Source organism: Peromyscus leucopus, chromosome 14 (assembly GCF_004664715.2).
Source record: "Peromyscus leucopus breed LL Stock chromosome 14, UCI_PerLeu_2.1, whole genome shotgun sequence".
Lineage (NCBI taxonomy): Eukaryota > Metazoa > Chordata > Mammalia > Rodentia > Cricetidae > Peromyscus > Peromyscus leucopus.
Window position 1 is genome coordinate 25550012 of NC_051075.1, and position 19699 is coordinate 25569710.

At 38.9% G+C, this 19699-nt stretch overlaps 1 long non-coding RNA gene across 2 annotated transcripts in view; it reads right to left on the reverse strand.

Annotated features, from left to right (window-relative positions):
• Positions 1 to 780: 780 nt before the first annotated feature.
• Positions 781 to 19699, reverse strand: part of LOC119088976 — a 30043-nt gene continuing 11124 nt past the window's right edge. The window contains exons 2-5 of one of the 2 annotated variants that reach the window (XR_005092737.1): positions 12877 to 12919; positions 12390 to 12475; positions 8456 to 8554; positions 781 to 4395 (exon numbers count right to left, since the gene is read on the reverse strand). This is a non-coding gene — a long non-coding RNA (uncharacterized LOC119088976). Of the gene's footprint in view, positions 4396 to 8455; positions 8555 to 12389; positions 12476 to 12876; positions 18316 to 19699 lie in introns of those variants that run through there. The other variant, XR_005092736.1, reaches the window with a different exon arrangement.

Genomic DNA, 19699 nt, shown 5'->3' on the forward strand with positions numbered 1-19699 from the left:
AATGAGCGAATAAATGGATGAATGAAATACATCGAGTTGAGTTTGTTTTCAGTGCCTTTGTTGTCTCAACCCATATAAGAACAGTGATCGTACATGTAGAGTTCTTATGAATTGAGTAGGTAGTAAACATTTAAAATTCTACTATAGAGACCAGCAAGATGTCTTGGTAAGGGCCCTTGCCATCAAACCTGATGATCTAAGTCTGATGTCCTCATTCTGCGAGGTATGAGGAGAGCTCTAGTTCTATGTGGTGGGAGGAGAGAATGAATACCTGTAAGCTAACTTTTGAACTCTACTCGTGAGTCATGGTATGTGTGTTCCCAAATGTACAACTACACATACACACTAAGTAAAAAAAAACCTCTAAACTCTCTCCTGGGGACTGGAGATGCAGCTCAATAGCAGAGCATTTTATTAGTGTGCATGAGGCCAGAAATTCAATTCCTAGCACTGCAATATGTAATAATATATACATAAATTACATAATACATACATACATATGTACATACATATGTATATGGGTGTGTGTGACTAGCTGTAATTTTTTTGTCTTGACCATGATCTCCCTCATCATCATCAACAAACACTACTAACATCTAGATAGAACTTGAAGTTTATAAATTATTTCTCCATGTACTTTCTTGCTGTATAGTTACCGTAATATCCCTGTTTGGTTTTTGTTCAGCTGTTTGGTTTTTCAAGACAGGGTTTCTCAGTGTAGCTCTGGCTGTCCTGGAACTCACTCTAGACCAGGCTGGCCTTGAACTCACAAAGATTTGCCTGCCTTTGCCTCCCTGAGTGCTGGAATTAAAGGTGTGTGCCTCCACCACCTGGCAACATGCCCGTTTTATTGAAAAGAATACCAGGCATCATGAGGGCTTAATGGTCTGCATGGGATCTCACAGCTAGTTGAAGTAAATCACTCTCAAATCTGCCAATTCTACGTGTTTTGTTTCCTAGTCTACCATGTTGATATTCCATTTCTTTGGTTGCTGGACACTTGTAGGGCTCTCAGTTGGCCTCACTTAGAAAATAGTAAATCAAACCTTAGAGAACCCAACTTCCCTAAGCTCTAAAAGACCAATCCATGAGAGCAGACTTAAGCTGAGAAGGGTTCTCCTCACTCAAGTCACATCTGTGTGCTCTTTGAAAAGTGGTACCAAACATTAAGAACATGCTTTCAAAGAATTAGCACTGCATTCAAATTCAAGGAGAAAGAGAAAAAAAAAACAAAGAAAATGTCTTCTTGGCACTACAACTAGTGACATGGCAACCTCTCTCCATTTACTGATGTTTAAATTTTTATTTGAAAACATGAACAAAATTCTCAAGAGGAAACAAGCCTAAGAAGAAGGGAGTGGGGGAATATGTTACCTTCTGTTTTGTTACTATATTGAAATGTCCAAAGCTGGGTACGTTTTTAAAGAAAGGAGGTTTATTAAGCTCATAGTTCTAAAGACTCCAGAGCACAGTGAGTTCCTCTGTAGTCAACTTCCATCTTGGAGGGAAGCTCATGAAGACATAATATGTTCTAAGGGAAGATGAAACGTGCTGTCTTGCAGCAAAGTCATGAAGTTCAGGAAGTAAACAACTCAAAAGCTCCAGGAAATCCCTAAAACTGACCAGATCCACTGAATTCCTCTCTCTGCCAAACACATATAAGCAGTAAGGACTGCTGAGAGACACTTAGAGAAGCTGAGATGTCTGGAAGAAGCAGAGTCCAGCTAAGCTCGATGGAAGAGACTCAGGCCAGTTTAACTACCTGTAAAGAACACTCTCCAATCTCCAGTCTCACAACTGTCTAAGGTTGTGCAGTGTCCTCCAGGATTCCAATTTTCATGATCTTGCACCCATGCTGGGGTAGACTTTGGTGATGCAGCTGTCTTGGAGTTACTTCTGCCTCTGTAAGTAACCCAATAAAACACCCTGGTTCACCAATTGGACTTTGATGATATCCTCACTTTGGTCTGTGCTGGTTCCCTATCTGGAAATGGGAGGTAATACGTTTGTTCATTTCTTCCCAAGTTTGAGCACTGTCAAACACACCACAGCTCTGGCTTCAGCTCAGCTCAGCTCTAGTGAGGTCCCCTTGGAAGTCAGTACCAAAGTAGTGAGACCATTTCTGAAAAAAGGAGATGGTATCCTAGGATAGGAAGTTATAGAGCAATTTAAGAGCTCCGAGGTTGGCCTTGCTCTTACAATAACCCACTCTCACTAGAACTGACCCAGAGTTCATAAGAACTGTCATAATCCCATCCAAGCACAATACAGTCAATGGCCTAACAGCCTCTCATGAGGTCCTACTTCTTAAAGACCCCACTGCCTTTCCCTGGCTGCAGTGAAGAATAGGCTTCCACCATGTGATTACTGGGGAACAAACTGCATGCAAAACATAGCAATCAGTCTATAATATAAGTCAGATCACCATGCTTGACTGACATTTGGATTTGGGGGTTTCCAATCTTCCAGGCATCATCCTTTAAAGAACGAGCACATACATGTTCAAGTGAATGTCTGCATGATTGAGAGACCTCAAGTTAAGCTATGGAAGTCAGGGAAGGAGTTAGGTAGGAACTCTTCAGAACCCCTAGGGTAGGGTTGCCATGTCTAGAAAAGAACAATCGTGCAAGGTGTTCAGTGATAGTTGATTTTCTAATAACTGTACTCAATGTCTGGAATATAATTTTATATGAAAAATATTCATTGCTGATCTGAAATGAAAGTTAACTAGGCAATCTTGTACTTTGTCTGGCCACTCTGCCCTAAGAATAGTCCTGTGTCAAGCTCCAGGGATACTTGCTGTGGATAAAAACTCGAACTGAGTTACTGTGAGCAGGTCTGAATTAAGTCCTTGGGTGTACACATACATCTTTTTAATGTGTTTCATCATCTGCTTGAACCTTTTGTCTTTGATTGAAAGTCGCTGTAAACTAATGCTTGAATACCACAGCGTTAATCACAAGCCTCTTGAAGTATTTTCATATTGTGTATAATAAATGCCCATATACTTAGGATTTAAGTAAGAACTACTTACCACAATATTTAGTTAAAATTACAAAGTGAGTACAAATTAAGCCATCATTTTGTTAAGGTTTACATTATAAGTCTGATTTAATTTCCTCATGTTTTTCTATGTATGTTTGTATAACTGTTGTGCTAAGACTTTCACTGATAAAGTATTTCAAATTAGCTGCTAGAAGAAATACATTTAAGGAGTTACAACTGATGTACATTGGGACTAAACACCTACAATCAGAGTTGTTTCTCACCTGAGTCCCTCTTACTGATGTTATGTAACAAATGGTCCTGATTGCTGGCAATAACTCACTTAACAGGCTCGCATTTACACGGTAAGCTCATAAAAATAAAATAATGTACCACTAGTTTTCCTGAAAAGAAGCCAACACGAGATGTGGGCTGGATCAACTCCATGGACATTTTATCACATCTGAAGTTCTCATACGACTGGGAAACACACGTTTGTGAGAGGTGGTGGTGGCATTCGGTGGGGTGTGCGCAAGGAAGGAAACAGGAGTCATCATCTTTATGATTGCCGACCTCCATCCCCCAGCCATCCAGCACTAGTGTCCTAGAAAACCAAGCCTATCTGTTAGGTAGAGTGTTGGGGCAGGGCAGGGAAGCTGAAAAGCCAGGAGAGTAGCAGTAAGGAGACCCAATACAGAGACAGACAGGGACCTGGAGTTTTCTTCATTTTTGTCCTTGTGTGACTTGTGTGATGAGTTTGAATTTTCACATTCATTTGACAATGTCATTTACAATCATGAAATCATCAGCATCTTTTCCCCATTTTTTTTTTAATTCTGTACAACCTTCTTGTAAAATATCCTAATTTCAGTTCATGGAAGAGTCCAAAGAATTCTCCAGATCTAATTTCATCCCAATACCTCTCCCCAAATCACCTTAATGTGATGTTCTGAGAAATTTGTGGAGCACATTGTTATTGAGAAGAGCAGCGTCTTGGTGGTAAGGTAGCTAATTCCTCTTCTCTGCAACTCAGCGTACGACTTTTATTTAAAGTTTGAAGAAGAGAACATTCACATTGTTCATCTTGGGAGCTTCAACAGGTTAGCTCAAGGCATGGGCAAATCATGAATTCACATGGGAAACCTCAGGGAGTCACTTAGAATGAAGCCTGAGGTCTACTCTTAACACTCTTCTCCTGTCTTAAGATGTGCCCTGCTCATGAGAAATAGCAACTTTGAGAACTTTGTATAGTATTCTTTCCCCAAGACCTGCTCAGAACAGACAATGGGTTTACAGATAAGTAAGAAAATCCAGGGCTCATCTGTCTTCGGCTTAGAGCTTCTTCATCCAGTCAAATTCTGTATCCCATGTTAATGTAGCCAAGCACTTCCAAATGCCTCAGGAAACAGTCTGTGAAGGAGGGATTTGATTTTAAAATTTAACAATATTTAATATGATGCTTTTTATAGATAACATTCAAGTGGCTGAAAAGCTAAAATGGCCTGCCCCTCCCTGAGGATTCCTAAGCAGCCAACAGTTCCCCTCCGGATTCATAAGCAGTTACTGGTTTCTGAGGAGGGGGATACATTTTCTTCAGTGGTGTAGCCACAGTAAGCTGCTCATGTTCCCTCACCCATGATCCTGTTAGCAACCAGAATGAAACATATGGGGGTGGGGAGAGAGAGAGAGAGAGAGAGAGAGAGAGAGAGAGAGAGAGAGAGAGAGAGAGAGAGAGAGAGGAGAGAGAGAGAGAGAGAGAGAGAAGTGGGGTGCAGACTAGTTGGGGCAGAAGGAAGGCGGTCAGTGAAAATGGGAGGGGGGCCAAAAGAGAGTGAATATAGCAAACATGAAAACACATTATGTATAGTTAATATATGATAATAAAAATAAACCCACGTTAAAAGAGGAAAATGATAAAGTTAAAATAACACAAAGAGACATAGGTTGAAAGGTTACATTTAACCCCTCACTCAAATGCCCACTGTAAGCTAGCTCTTACTGTGTTTTATTTTTTGTGGGGGGAGCGTGGGAGGTCTTCCAATGTTTTTATATGTAGTCACATGTCATTTAATGATAGGGATTATTTCTGAGAAATATATCACTAAGCAATTTTGCCTCCAAGTGAACCATATAAAATGTACTTGCTCAGACTAACTTGACAAGTCCCCTTAAGGCAGGCAGAAAATGAGATGAACATGAAAGCCACTTCTAGAGTGAAATGGAAACCTGTTTTATAGCACACTCTTTCTTACAAAGGAGGAAAAAGTCTAGCATAGCAAATACATAATCATTATCAACGATATCCAGTATTACACATTATATGTCATATAGCCGTCAGCACAGTAGGTCTGTCTGCACCAATGTGATTACAAGCGGGTGAGTTACTGTGCCATAATGGAGAAGATGTCTCTAGGCTGTAGGAACTTTCCAACTCCATGGTAATCTATGGGACTGCCACCATATCTTTTTATATAACAACCCATCATTAACTGAATCACCTTCAGCATAGGCCTATAAATATGAATAGGCATTAATACACATTATTTCACAGTTTTTTTTCCTACAGAAGAAAGTATACATTATACATGTTACCTTGTTTGCTTTTTTTGTTTTTGTTTTGAGACATGTTTTTTTTTGTGTAGCCTTGCCTGTCCTGGAACTCGTTCTGTAGATCAGGCTGGCCTCAAACTCACAGAGATTCACTTGCCTCTGGCTCTGAATGCTGGGATTAAAAATGTGCATCACCGCCGGGCGTTGGTGGCGCACGCCTTTAATCCCAGCACTCGGGAGGCAGAGGCAGGCGGATCTCTGTGAGTTCGAGGCCAGCCTGGGCTACCAAGTGAGCTCCAGGAAAGGCGCAAAGCTACACAGAGAAACCCTGTCTCGAAAAACAAAACAAAACAAAACAAAACAAAAAAAAAAAAAAATGTGCATCACCACCACCCGGCCACCCGGCCACCCGGCCCATTGTTTGTTTTTATCATGTGAAACTTATCCTGGGTCACTCAGTGTTATTCCCTGGAGAGTATCTCCTAAATGACCGATTGTCCTTGTCAATAATCAAAAGGTCCCTTAACTCTTACTGTACATACAATGCTGCATTGAGTCTGCCTTTTGTTCATGCACAGGTACAGCTGTAGGGTGTTTCCAGAATTGAGAGGTCATAGAATTTTAATTTGGATATTTTTAACACTTACCAAAGAGTGGCCTACATCTGGTTGTTTGGTTACTGCTGTCTGTCTCCGTGTGATTTTATAAGCTTCTGGAGCAGTAGTTCTCAATCTTCCCAATGCTGAGACCCTTTAATACAGTTCCTCATGTTGTGGTGACCCCCAACCATAAAATTATTTTTGTTGCTACTTCATGACTATAATTTTGCTCCTGTTATGAATCATAATGTGAATATCTGTTTTCTGGTGGTCTTAGGTGACCCCTGTGAAAGGGTCGTTCAACCTCCGAAGGGACAGAGACCTACAGTTTTCACCGTAGTGCCTATTATGTTAATGCTGAATACAAACTAGATGTCCTACTATAAATATAACTTCCACAAGACTGGCATAACCCTTAAACTTAGCGGCTAGGTTCAGGTGCGGATTGGGGCATTTCTGAGTTTATATTTCAAGATGAAAATAGGCCTGATAGAGATGAAAGTACTGGATAAGGAGTGGCGGTTTCGAGGATAAGGCTAACTCTTCAATCCAGGGACCGGGTCAATGTCGGGTAAGCCTCTAGGTTAATTATACACCGAGGCTGAAGGACAAGGTGGAGAGGAAACCTAGAGAACTCCTTCCTGATGAAGCCATGGAGACTGAGAAGAGCACACACTTGGAATTCAAGCCGAGGAGGAGGGAAAACGTGAATGCACCCTTAAAGCAGAACCTGTACAGAGACAGACCAGAGGAAGAAGGGGAGAGGAGGGGGCGGCCAGCATGGCTCTAATTTAGCTTCTCCCACGGATCCTCATGGAAGCTCCGGTTTTTCTCCGTAGCTCCCACACTTAGGGAAGTTGCTAGTGAAAGGCCTAGGTAAGACAGACCTAACTACTATGCTTCACCCACTCCCTCCAAGAGCAGCATCCCCCCACAGCTCTAGAGGCTCGACCCTAGCAAGGAGGCTATAACGAATGTTTCTCTTTCTACAAGGTCATCATCAGTCATTGCAGAAGCCAATGAACTATGTTTAGCCAACTTTGAAAAAATAGCAGGGCAGACAGAGGCATCCCACGTGCAAATCTCATCTCAGCTCTTGCTAAAATCCCTCAGATGCTGCCAGAGAAAGGTGAACCGCTACAACTTCTTTGGTTGCATCAATAAGGGGTAGGGATAACACTTAAAAATTGCAAACGTGTTTTTATCTAGTGATTCCACTTCAAGGAATTAATTCTGTTGGTACACTTATAAAAGTACACATAGTGTGCATGTTTACTGAAGCATAATTTTGAGAGGCAAAAATTAAATAAAATAACTTTCCATCAGTACGTTAATGGCTTTTTTTAATTCATAATGCCATCTTATATTGCATCTTTCACAGCTACTAGAAGAACGAGGCAAACCTCATTGTGTAGAATGGGGAGCAATAGACAACATCATTGCTAAGTGAATAAAAAATCAGTCGACTTAAAACAGCCAATGTAGTGTACAATTGTAGTATTTAAAAGAAAGCATGCTTACATGGGAATGAAAAAGATACCTGTTTAAAAATAACCTCTGTAAGAGGTTATTACTAATGGTCATCATTGAGGAACAGGCCTGAGGGAACGAGAGAACACATGGGATAGTTCTTACTTTAGATGCTTTACATATTGTTTTTGTAGTCCCAAAGCTCACTTACACGGGCTATTATTTCTTGAGTTCCTTTGGTGTTTAAGCTATGTGGTGTTTGGTGATCATGTTTGACCCAAAAGAACCATCACTTTTAAAAACCCTATTTAACAGAGGTTCATTATGGCTGAGAAAACATCTATGACTAACCTTAACTGAGGTTCACAGAACTGATTTCAACTTTGTGGGTCTATTTTGCCCCCACCCAGCACATGCAGAAAACTTAGTAAAATGTCATGTGGTTATAAAACTCTGTGTGGTGAGTCTTCACACTCTTCACCAGATTGTGTAACTTTAGTATCACCCTTCAATTCCCATATACTTCCATTTCTTACTTACCTGGGCACGTATTTTTGGTTTTTGTTTGTTTGGGGTTTTGTTTTGTTTTTTTGAGATGGGGGTTTCCCTGTGTTGCCCTGGCTGTCCTCAAACTCACAGAGATCCACCTACCTCTTGCCTCCTGAGTGCTGAGTGCACACACCATGACTCGGCTCACCAGGGTACATCTTTTAAACACATGTTTTAGTTCTTCTGATGTTTCCTGCAAAGTCTCCAAAGCAATTTACTTAAAATAATGGAAGAAATGTGTCATATTTTGCAAGGTCAGGGAGAAGTGACCAAGAAAAGACAATTCCACCGTATGCAAATACCTGCTTTGCTGAAGAAGAGTATGCTCCAAGTAGACTGATTCTGATGTAGACTTTTACATCCTGGTAACTGGAGCTATTCAATTCATCCTTGTCCTGTATCTTGAGACAAAACAGGGAGGAGGAAGAGAGAGGGAGAGAAAGAGAAAGGTGGAAGATGAGAAAATGACAAGGCACAAAAACACACATGGGCTCAACATATGTTCTCTTGGGGGCAAGACTTTAATGAAAAACTTCAAATGTAGCAGAATATTGTTTGGGGCATCAAGGTGCAGGTCACCTACTTGTTGCTAAGATGATGACGTCTTTGCCTGTATTTTAACAAAATTTCAGGGTTGGAGAGTTTTAGCAAATTTACTTTCTGCAGTATGAAAAACATCATAGAGAGTGCAGCAGCGTTTCTTTAATTGCCTTGGTGGATTGTGACTCTTCAGTGTGGAAGAGTATTTTGTGTTTATAAATGTAGAGAAGCCTACATTCATATAGTAAGCTGGTGTCTTCATTAAAAGACAACTGATTAAAAGTGGTGCACACTTTTGATCTCAGCACTCAGGAAGCAGAGGCAGGTGTATCTATGAGTTCAAAGTCAGCCTGGTTGACAGACTGAATTCTAAGACAGCCAAGGCTACACAGAGAAACTCTGTCTCAAAAAACAAAAACAAACCAAAAAAAGATATAGGCATGTCAAGCATGGAAACAATTTATCTCACTGTAGTTATAGCCAGGTCTAGCTCATGGATGTGAACCAAGCCTTCAATTCATAAATAACCTTAAGCTTTTCCTGGTGAGCTTTGAAGATCAGTGCTGCAGGCTTAGAGAGCTGCTACTCTGAAACTGAGTGCTCAGGCCCAGTGACCACTGGGATAAAGCAAAAGGGGTTAAAAAAATCAGCAAATCAAGAAGAAGGAATAGGAACTAATGCAAAACAAGGAAACACAGTAAAAGCCTAGATTCCCTACTTCATTTAATACCCAAATATTCAAGTTCTGCAGTTTAAAAAAAGGAACACAACTTTCCAAGAAAAGTTGCTTCTTCAAAATGGACAGGTTGGAAGCCCACTTGGCAATTCAGTTTCAAGAGTATGTGCTGGTGTGACTTTGAGTTTGAAAACACTGTCCTCCAATATTTAGATCTGAGTTCTTAGAAATAAATGATCTCAAGCAAGTAAAGAAAGCCCAAAGGCACATTGACACTGATGGTTCCAATGGCATATGGGTGAGAGCACATATTTTATTTTACTCCATTCTCTAGAAAGCTTGCATATAAATATACCAAACCAAGCCCACAGGGTTGAGGTAGCTCTTCAGACTTATTTTAGTACAGCCTGTTTTCTTCTTTGAACCACTAATCAACTTTATTAGGCGCCATTTCTACAATTCGAGTCTATTTGTACCAATGTCTTAGCATCCTCATGTCCTCTCATCAGAATACTGGTTAGGCTCCCTAGTGTGAAACATTTATCCAGTTGCTTGCCTGATTACTCACATGTTTTTGAGATTTGTGAAATGTGGCAGATAAACAGGTTTATGCTGTGTGCAACTTGGAGGGCAGCCAATGTCTGCCTGCCTATACAGCGTATTTACTCTCCTTCCCTGAATCTCTCTCATACAGAGAAGCTGTATTTTAAGACTAAAATCAGTGTAGATCGCAATCCAGTAATGTCACTGCAGAAAACAGCAGGTGCCCATCCACTCATTTGCAGTGATTCTTGCAGTGAAGAAAGTGAATCAATGATTCACTCAACAGACAAAGAAACGTCGCAGTGAACATGTGGGAAAAAAAAATCAAATGAGGGGAAAGTAACACTTTTCTCGAGAGGTGTGCCCTGATTTTAAACAGCAAAGCCTCTCGCGAGAAAATTAGGAATGTTTTCAAAGTGTTCCTGCCGCACCTCAGAAAGCTACGGCATGCTCTCTCTCTCCCTGCGTCTGCTGTTTTATTGCTTTTGTGTTGTACTTCTAAAATAAATATCAATAAATCATTGCAGTTAGATACTCTAATATAGACAGAAATGTACTTGACTCCCTACAGTCATTACAATTGGAGGGGACTCTGATTAGGACGCTTTACTTAATTAAGTGACATCGTCTAAAGAGAGTTCTTCCCCCCATTCTCTGTCTAACAGTCTTGTAAAACACCAACAGAGGAAATTCATTCTGTTGTTTGCTTTCTTTATTGTAAATGGTTTCTTCTCATTCATATTTTACAGATGTGGTGTTAATGAAATGGCTAATAAGCCAAAGACTGCTATTCAGCTGCAGCCCTATTTCAGTCAGCCCAAGCTTCATAGACTAGAGACATTGTCTCTTCTGTCCCAGAAAAGTATGTGTGTGTGTGTGTGTGTGTATGTGTGTGTGTATACATAGATATGTATACATATCTATGTATACATATGGAAGCATATGTAAACTACAATTATTTTGATTTAAAAGAAAAATTTCCAAAATAGACAGGCTTCTTCTAGTTTATATGTATGGTTCAGCAGAAACCTTTAAAATCTCTTTCTTTGGGAAAACAGAAAAAAAAAATTGGGTGATGAATAAGGGACCCTTATGCATTAGATGTTATTTGTAAGGCATTTTGCCTTTACTGAAAGAAGTCATTAAATTTGGATTGCCAATACAAATATGATTATATATGTTTTCTAAATAAAATGTTGTTATGTTGCAACTGAACTCATCCATTTATTGTTTGTTTACCTAATGCTCAAACTGCATGTTTTATTCATAGATGTCTGGGAGAAAAAAATTTTGCTTGATAATCACACCAAGCATATTTAACAAAAGCAATTCTCCTTTTATTAGTGAGCAGGTTTAAGCAGAATGATTTCATTTTTTCCCCATTTTGTTAATTCAGACTCGCAGGATCCTTAGCGGAGAGCTTTTGTTTCTCTCCCCGCTGCCTTTTATACCTTTAATGTATGCATGCCGATCCACTGATGGGAAAATATCATTTCCTGAAACTCCTCCTTGTTCCTTCTTGGCTATTCTCTCCATGGATTCCTCATTTTGCTTAGTGTTCGATAGTTAATTTTGCCAACTCGCTTTATATACAAGATAGATCAAGTGAAGGCAAGTGAGGAACTCGTGGTCCTGTTGAGGGCTTTGAATTTCCTTTCATTAGAGTAAATTTGGATCCTAAGTACATTTATTTACTCGTCCCTTTAAAATAATACATAATTATGCTTCTAGAGAGATTTAAAATGTGTAACATAAAGTAGTAAAGGAAGTGAATATTTATCAGCATCGTGGTATTGTTCTCAAACCTGAGCTCTTTTAATAAAAAAGTTTGCAACTTTAGCAAATTAACAATAGCTTTGCAGCTAAACCAGTACTTTAAAAGCAGTGTTAAATGTCAAAACTTTGTTAAATGAACTCAACTAGCTTGCCACAGACTAACTTCACCTTGATACAATATACAGCTAAAAACTTTGCTGATCTGAAAAATTTAAATGCATATAGGTCTCAAGATACATGACTGGGTATTAATGTATCACATGCAAGAGGCTTTTAAATTAATTGCTTAACTATTTAAAGAATATTTTGTGATATTGATAAGAATCTGCATTGTTTTATATTCATTCCATATAGGTTGGTTATTTTTAAAATCAAATAACAGTCATCATAACAATGCACTTGCTTTAAGTCTGTTTATACGCTTTTGCTTTGATGGCATACCATCTACATAGGCCCACTGCCTGAAGACAATCTAAAATATATAATTTTTCCTAATTCCCCAAGTTAAGAAAGCCAAAGAAACAATAAAATAATTTGATCCTGGACTTGCAAGTCCCAGAAGTTGCTTGTAACAGCTTTACTATTTTTCCAAAGGTGCCATTTATTAGAGACCAGCATTACATGAGTTCCAAAGTTATGAAACTTCAGTGTCTTCCTAATATTGTAATCTGGATCATTTTTTTAAGGCTCAGTTAACTTACCATCTGTTAAGCAAAGGTCTTTTCTTCAAGCTCTCCAGTTTAAAAGGCGCTCTTGTCCTGACGTGAAGCGGAGGGCATTCCCACCCCTTGAGAAAATTTTTGAGGAACCAAATCACATAAAGTCAATCTGATAGAGATTTTATTCCACCCACCCCCACGTTTGTTTACTTCTTTAAAATTATTTTTAAACCAATTCACTCCCCCACCCACTCACCCAGGACTTTAAGCTGAATGAGAACTGTGTCTAATGAATACCACTGAGGTTAGAGTCGCAACCGAATCATTATCTGGCAGAAGAATGTGAGCCCTGTTTCGGCTGAACCAATTATTTTTATCAAATGACTTTTCTACTTAAATTGTTTGCTTTAAAAATGCCATTTTTTAAAAGTAAGCAGAGTTTTCGTAATGCATGTTTTAGACCACGATTACCCCAAACTCCTACAAATCAATGTGTGGGCAACAGAGCAAACTTCGGGCTGATACTTACAGAAACGGCTGTCTGGGAAAGCAGCTAACACTTACAGCCAGCCCTGCAGGACAAATGCAGCCGTCTTGAGTTAAATACAAGTGTTACTGTGTCGTTAATAGCAGAAGGAAATCATATCCCACCATACTTTTATGTTATTATGTGTGAAATGATTATCCAAACTAAAATATTTGTCCTGAGGCTGGTGATCTGAAGGGTAGGTTTGCTAAGGGTCACAGATGCACCCTCTCACCGAGCTGGAGAGTAAACCTGTGCAAAGAGGAGAAACAGTTAATGCTAGGCAGAGGATGGTTCTCAAAACTTGTTTTCTTTCTGCAGGCATATGAGTTTTCAAGAAAGGGAATATTTAGCAAAGGCCTTTTTCTTTTCCCTGTTTGTTTATTTATTTATTATTTATTTATTTTTGAGATGGGTTTGCCGAGGAAGAGGGAAAAAGCCACATCTTGTATGAAGTAAGAGGAGACAATATGCAGACCAGAAAAAAATAAATAAATAAACAAAAGCCAGACAGCTTAGCTTTCCTCCAAAGCATGTTTCCTTCTACCAGGAGATGGCTGAGGAGTTTGAGAGCGGCTCGTTTGCAAGGACAAGCCATGCTTTGTAAACCCTGGAGACTGGACCATAGACTTCTAACTAAGACATCTCACTGAGAGCAACAGCACCGGTTTTATTGCTGGTTATGCCTCCAAAAAAAGGCTGTCTGCTAGCTGTTCACAAACTAGCTTTTTAAAGGGGGGCAAACCTTGACAAGAAATGCTTGTCAAAACGTGTGAATATTTTTTCATAGGTTATTTTTTAAATGTTCTGAAGCCCTTCAGTGGCTCAGAATAGTCTGCCTTTCAGGTTGGATGATGAACAGCAAACCAACACCAGATTTTTTTTTTTTTAAATGTAGGATACATGGCAGAACTTTAAATACCACTTACAAGAAACACACTGTGAACTTCATGAAAATGGGATAAAAGCAGTATTTTTCCCTAGCAATATTTTTCCTGAGAATAAGAAATCAACCTAAGGCTAAGTTTTTCTGGGTAAAAGCAAGCACTCAACGAGTTGTGAAAACAGGCCAGTGTTAAGTCCTGTATCTTCCCTTAAGATAGATAGTGTCAATATTATGTAGTTAACTTAGTTCAGTACTGTGTTAATTATGAGAATAGGTGTAATGTGATAACTACTTGCAATATAATAATCATTCATAATACCCCTGTATTCAGTGGCTCAGGATAGGCTCAGGGTTTTTTCCCCCACAACTACAACAGTCATACAAAACGCATATAATAATTCAAATTCATAATCTAAACTTTATTTTTAAAAAATCAGTATTTTTCTCATGCTCAAATACATAGATAAAATTAAAACAAAACTTTGAGTCAGATTCTCATTAGAGGATTTTTGTTTTTCAAGATCTTATTTCCAAACCAGTTACTTAAAAAGAATGAAAGAGGGAAGAGAAATTAAAATGTGTCACGAAGTGTAGTGAGTCAAATATGTCCTTCCTGTCCTTTCTGCAACAACACTGTGGGAAATGAGGACCGTGAAGATCAGATGGTGTACTCGTGTGAAAGGTGTCGCAAAGCATCCCGTTGATTGGTTCTAATTAACTACGATGCTCTTGTGTTCTCAGCTTTAGCCGGGACACACTACACAATGCCTTTTATTTGGCTTTCAATGGATTTTTACTTAATAACAGCTGATCACTATATCTGCAGCCTTTTGGGTTCTTTTATTTCCTAGGATTTTCTTGAATATTTTATTTTCCGTTTTGAAAGATACATTTGAAGCTATTTCTATGCCATAAGAAGTAATAAATGTTAACGGTACTCATGTAGTCTTTCACACATATTTTGCATATTTGCATTTGGTGACTATATTCTCAAACCACATTTCGATTTCTCTTTAAAAGTTGTATATCTGGGCAATGGTATAAGCAGGAAGTTCTGAAAGGCAACTGTGAACCACTAATTTTCTTTTGCTTTTTAATCAAACTACTAAAGAGAACAGAGCCAAAAACAAATCCATGAAACTTGCATGGATTCTTTGCAATGGGAAGGATTCCAGAATTTTAAAATATTAAATGAAATTCTTTGCACTCACCTTTCTCTGATGACTTAATCTGAGACAGGCCTGATGGAGAGAAGTCATGAATTTTCACCAACTTCAAACATGTCATACACTAAAAAAACATTTTGATTTGCTCTGGGACCCCTGCATGTCTCTGCAGCCTACTAATGGTTCTGCTGTGATGTTTTGTAGGTACAAACCCCACGGAGTTCCAGGAGCACTAGGAGATACATGAATAAAGTAAACAGCCTTTAAGTGGGAAGGAAAAAGCATTAAGTAACAGCAAGTTTCCAAAGAAATACACAAGTTTAAATAAGGAGCTGTAGTTAGAAGCAGCACACTTTCAGTCATTTCAAGGACCTCAGTTTTTTTACAATACTACCTTTCCTAAGACCATCCAATTATTTGACCTGAGTCAAACAGAATCATTTTGGACAGGAAAATCCATAACCGAAATATTAGAGCTTAAATTGTCCATTTAGCTGAGTAGGCCTAGGAAGTGATTAAATAGTACTCCTCTTTTTGTTCATCTGAAGATGCAATGTGATTCATGTGAGCAGTAAGCCTGATGCTTCAAAACAACCAGCATCCTCACCCCTGCCTGGGAGAAGGCTACATGAGTTAAGCATGGAGAAACAAAAATGGAATTGTACTTAAATGACACCCTGGGGGAGGAGTTATCTCTGAAATACTTCTATCCCTCTTAAAACTGAAAAAAAAAATAAAAATTAAGTAAATAAAAAGTACTAAGATGAAGTAAGAAATGAACATTAGGAGCGATTAGTGGATGAAAAGTTGTGAGTCCGGGGTCCTTTACACTGGGCTCTTCACCTTACAAAGAGGGACAGGGTGGCTCAGGGAGATGCAGCAACTTCCTCAAAGTCCTTCAAAGACTGAAAAGTGAGATGGGCAGGCAAGTCAGCTGGCTCCGGGTAGCATTCTTGCTACAATTATGCTGTCTTTGCTACAGTAATAGAAACACCCACTCAGTTACTTGCCAATCACATAAGTAAAACAATGCATGTATTTTAAAGGTACATGCAGGTCACACTAAAATTAACAACCACTGCAATGTGTGAGAAGTCGTTTCCTTTTTTTAAAAAGAAAAGAATATTTCTCTAGAAAATACCTTTATGCTTTCATTCTTGCCCTGCTTCTAGGGCGCAGATCTATTTAATGAAGTGCATTTCTCCTTAGCACCCTTACACCACAACAGCAGCTGTGAAAACTACTGTTACTCACAGGCTCTTATTTTCAATCTATATTTTCTATTCTTCGGATGGCATGGCTTTCCTAGAACGTGTTTCTATGTTCAGATATTTACAATGGCTTTTTGGTCTGGTACACAAGATAAAATATTAACTTCTTTAAGGTCTTTAACTTTTAACTTGGACCCACCCCTCAGTTTTACTTCCAACATTCCCTTTACAGTTTATGCTCCGTAATACAAAGTAGGTATGATTCTCTGGCAATGGCAGGCTTCCCCATCACCTCTGGGCTTTGCGCATATCATCTCCTCTGCCTAGAATACCTTTTACCTCCATTAGGAGTGAGCTCAAACATCACTTTTCCTCCTCCTGCCAGACAAAGGTACATCTTCCCCTGAGGTACTACTGCGTTTTGGACTTTGAATGACTCCCTTTTGCACTGAACTGTAATTATCTGTCTAAAAAAGAAAAAATCCATCTTCTCCCACACAGTGTCTTTGAGATCAAAGACCTACCTTTCTCTCCAAGGTTAGTGTTTTGCCTAGGGTGAGCACTCAATGAATGTTTGCTGACTGAATAAATGAATCAATAAGTAGACTACTGTACTTTATCTCAGCACCTTTGTCTTGGTATCATATCCCTAGTTTTTCCATTATAATCTCTAAACCGGTTATATGTTAACAACAGGATATTTGAAGCAACTTGGTCCGAGCTTCTATCAACTCCTCCCCCAAGAAGACTTTTTAAATCATTCTCTCATGGTAGTGAATTGACTTTGATATCAGGTTTGAAATACCAACCCCTTACCTTCATGTGAATGAAGAGTGAATTCTTGAGTTAAGAATGGGCCACTATTTGTTCTAGACATTGATAAAGAGATTTCCCTTATTTTTTAAATTTTATTTGTTTGTTTGGTTTTAGACAGGGCCTTGAACTCATTATGCAGCTGAGGTTGACCTTGAACTCCTAACCCTCCTTCCTCAGCCTCCCAAGTGCTGAGATTACAGAAATGCACCACCATTTCCATTTCTTAGTAGGAATACAGCTTGAAAGACCACTTGAAATCCATGAAGGCTGTAAACACATATTTAGATATCAACATTACCTTTACACCGAGTGAGTGCTTTAAAAGAGGACTCTCTGGTTTAGAGGAGTGGAATGCAGATAAAAGATTTCCTGTTTCTGGGATGCTGTCACTATTACTTTGACTCTATCCAGTCTTGCCCATCTTGATCAATAAACACTGCCTAGATACAAATGTCTGCTATGAGAGATTGCTCAGGGAAGCTAGGGATTTCCTCGGTGCATAAACATATTTCCCACTTGAAATGATACTCTCATGTTCATCAATAAATGGTGACATGAAATGATACCCTCATATTCACCATTCAAAACTGTAAATAATCTTGAGCCAGGCCCTCTAATGAAGAAAGAGGCCATCCAGTAGCCCATTGGGCTGAGAGAAGGCACAGAGTATCTCAGGCTTAAGACCACTTCTACACTCACGATCCCACCCACCAACTCCATTCACTCCACTGACTCCAGTGTGCCCTCAAGCTACACACTAAAATGTGAGGAGTACTCACTGAGGGACAGAAGTTAGGAACACAGTTCAGTGGTCCTCGGTGGGCCACCTTCCTAAATCAGCCCTATGTGGGATTAAGACTAACAATCAGCACTAGTTTTTGAATTCTTTTTTGGGGAGGCCATGCCAATCTGTTTCCAAATCTATTGCATAAGGAGCAATAGTGTTTGTGACTTCTAGTTCTGTTATCACTTCAGAAGAAGGCCGTCTTTAAGATGGTAAAATCTTGGATGATGAGTGTTCTCTAGTGGGTTTACATCTGAAATGTAACAAAAGATTAAGGCTTTCAAAGCTGTTTCTTCTTTAAATTCACTGTGTGTTGCATCTGGGATTTCATGCTTGTTTTGAACAAAATAATATCATACCACACCGTCATAATTCGAATAGGAAAATACCAGAATTCTCTCTTATCAATTGGCAAAGGATGGGCCTTTTCTCCCCCCTGTCATTTTCAAATGTTTATTTGTTATCAAAACTACCTAGAACTCTGTTTCATTAGCATTAAAAGAAGAATATATCATAGCCAAGCATAGTGAGTCACACCTTTAGTCCCAGCAGAGGCAGAGGCAGGCGGATCTCTGTGAGTTTGAGGTGTGCCTGACCTATATAATGAGTTCCAGGACAGCCAAGGCTACATAGTGAGACCCTGCCTCAAAGAAAAAAGGAGAGGAGGAGGAAGAGGAAGAAGACGATACTAATAAGAATTACAAGAGAAATAATGAGAATATTTCACAAACTGAGTTAAAAAGTGTTTGTTCAAAAAACGCTATGTATAAGGCACTATGCAAGGTATAAACAGGAGGGACATAAAGAAAAAAACTGGTGGTTTTACCACTTTGAACTTATGGATATGGAATGTGACCACCTAAGTCATAATACACTTACAATTTCCTGCTTGTCTTTTGCTCTCTGTCATCTTGAAAGAAAAACTTGTCAGAAAGTGTTAGTCAAGCTGGAAAATGTTCTTGAGCAAAAATTTCAACTTTATAATTAGTAAGCAAGAAAAAAATGTCTTCAACTTGGGTGGAGCCATTTGAAGTTTCCTCACAAAGTTTCAAAGGGACTTCAGCTTTACTAAGGCTCTAAAATGAATTTATTACATTAAGACGGCTCTTGGAGCAAGAGCCAGCAGTAATTTGTATTATCAGCTAATAAAATGGAGGTTAGGCATATTTGTTCAATAAGTCTCTTTTATTCACTTTTACAGACATTCTCTCTTCTTTCTGCTTAATGAACATGGAAGACTGTTCATCATTCAGTATTGTTTAAGTTATAAAGTACAAATCTGTCATCTGGTTTTAAAATATTTTCCTCCTTTGGTAATGTAGCTGACTAATATCTATCTCTGTTCTTTAAGAATATACTAATATGGTAGTATAATTTTGGAAAATTAAATTTGGAGTTTTTTACATTTTACATCTAGAGATCCCCTTAGAATATTAGAAAATATTATTTAAAGAATACATTTTTCTAGCTCTCCCAAACACTCACACTTCAATGAATTGTACCTTTCTTTTCTGTTCAAATGTCTTACAGGCCTTCTCATGTAGGCAAGTTCCCTGTGGGGGAAAAATTCAGTGAAGCCCATGGGATTTTCTTGGTACCTACTAGCAAGTTATGGCTTTACCTTTGGTGATAATAGCTCATTTTATGTCCCCAAACTACTTCCAAAATGAGATTACGAGAAAGAGGGCCTATCTTCCCAACCAAGAGGACCTTCACATTCTTATTTCACATGTAGAACTCCTGCATGATGCACTCCTACATGTTGTAGCCTCACACAGAGAAAGCTGATATTTGAGATTAAGTGTATTTGATTTTACAGTGCCCCTGATGTGACAAATAGTACCTTATTTCAACCTGAGGTAGGAAAAAAAAAAAAAGCCTTTCGATATAATCCCATTTTCACATTTCTCTGAAAGTTCAGTGCCTAATCTCTAATGGATTTAGTAGGGGGAAAAAACCTTTA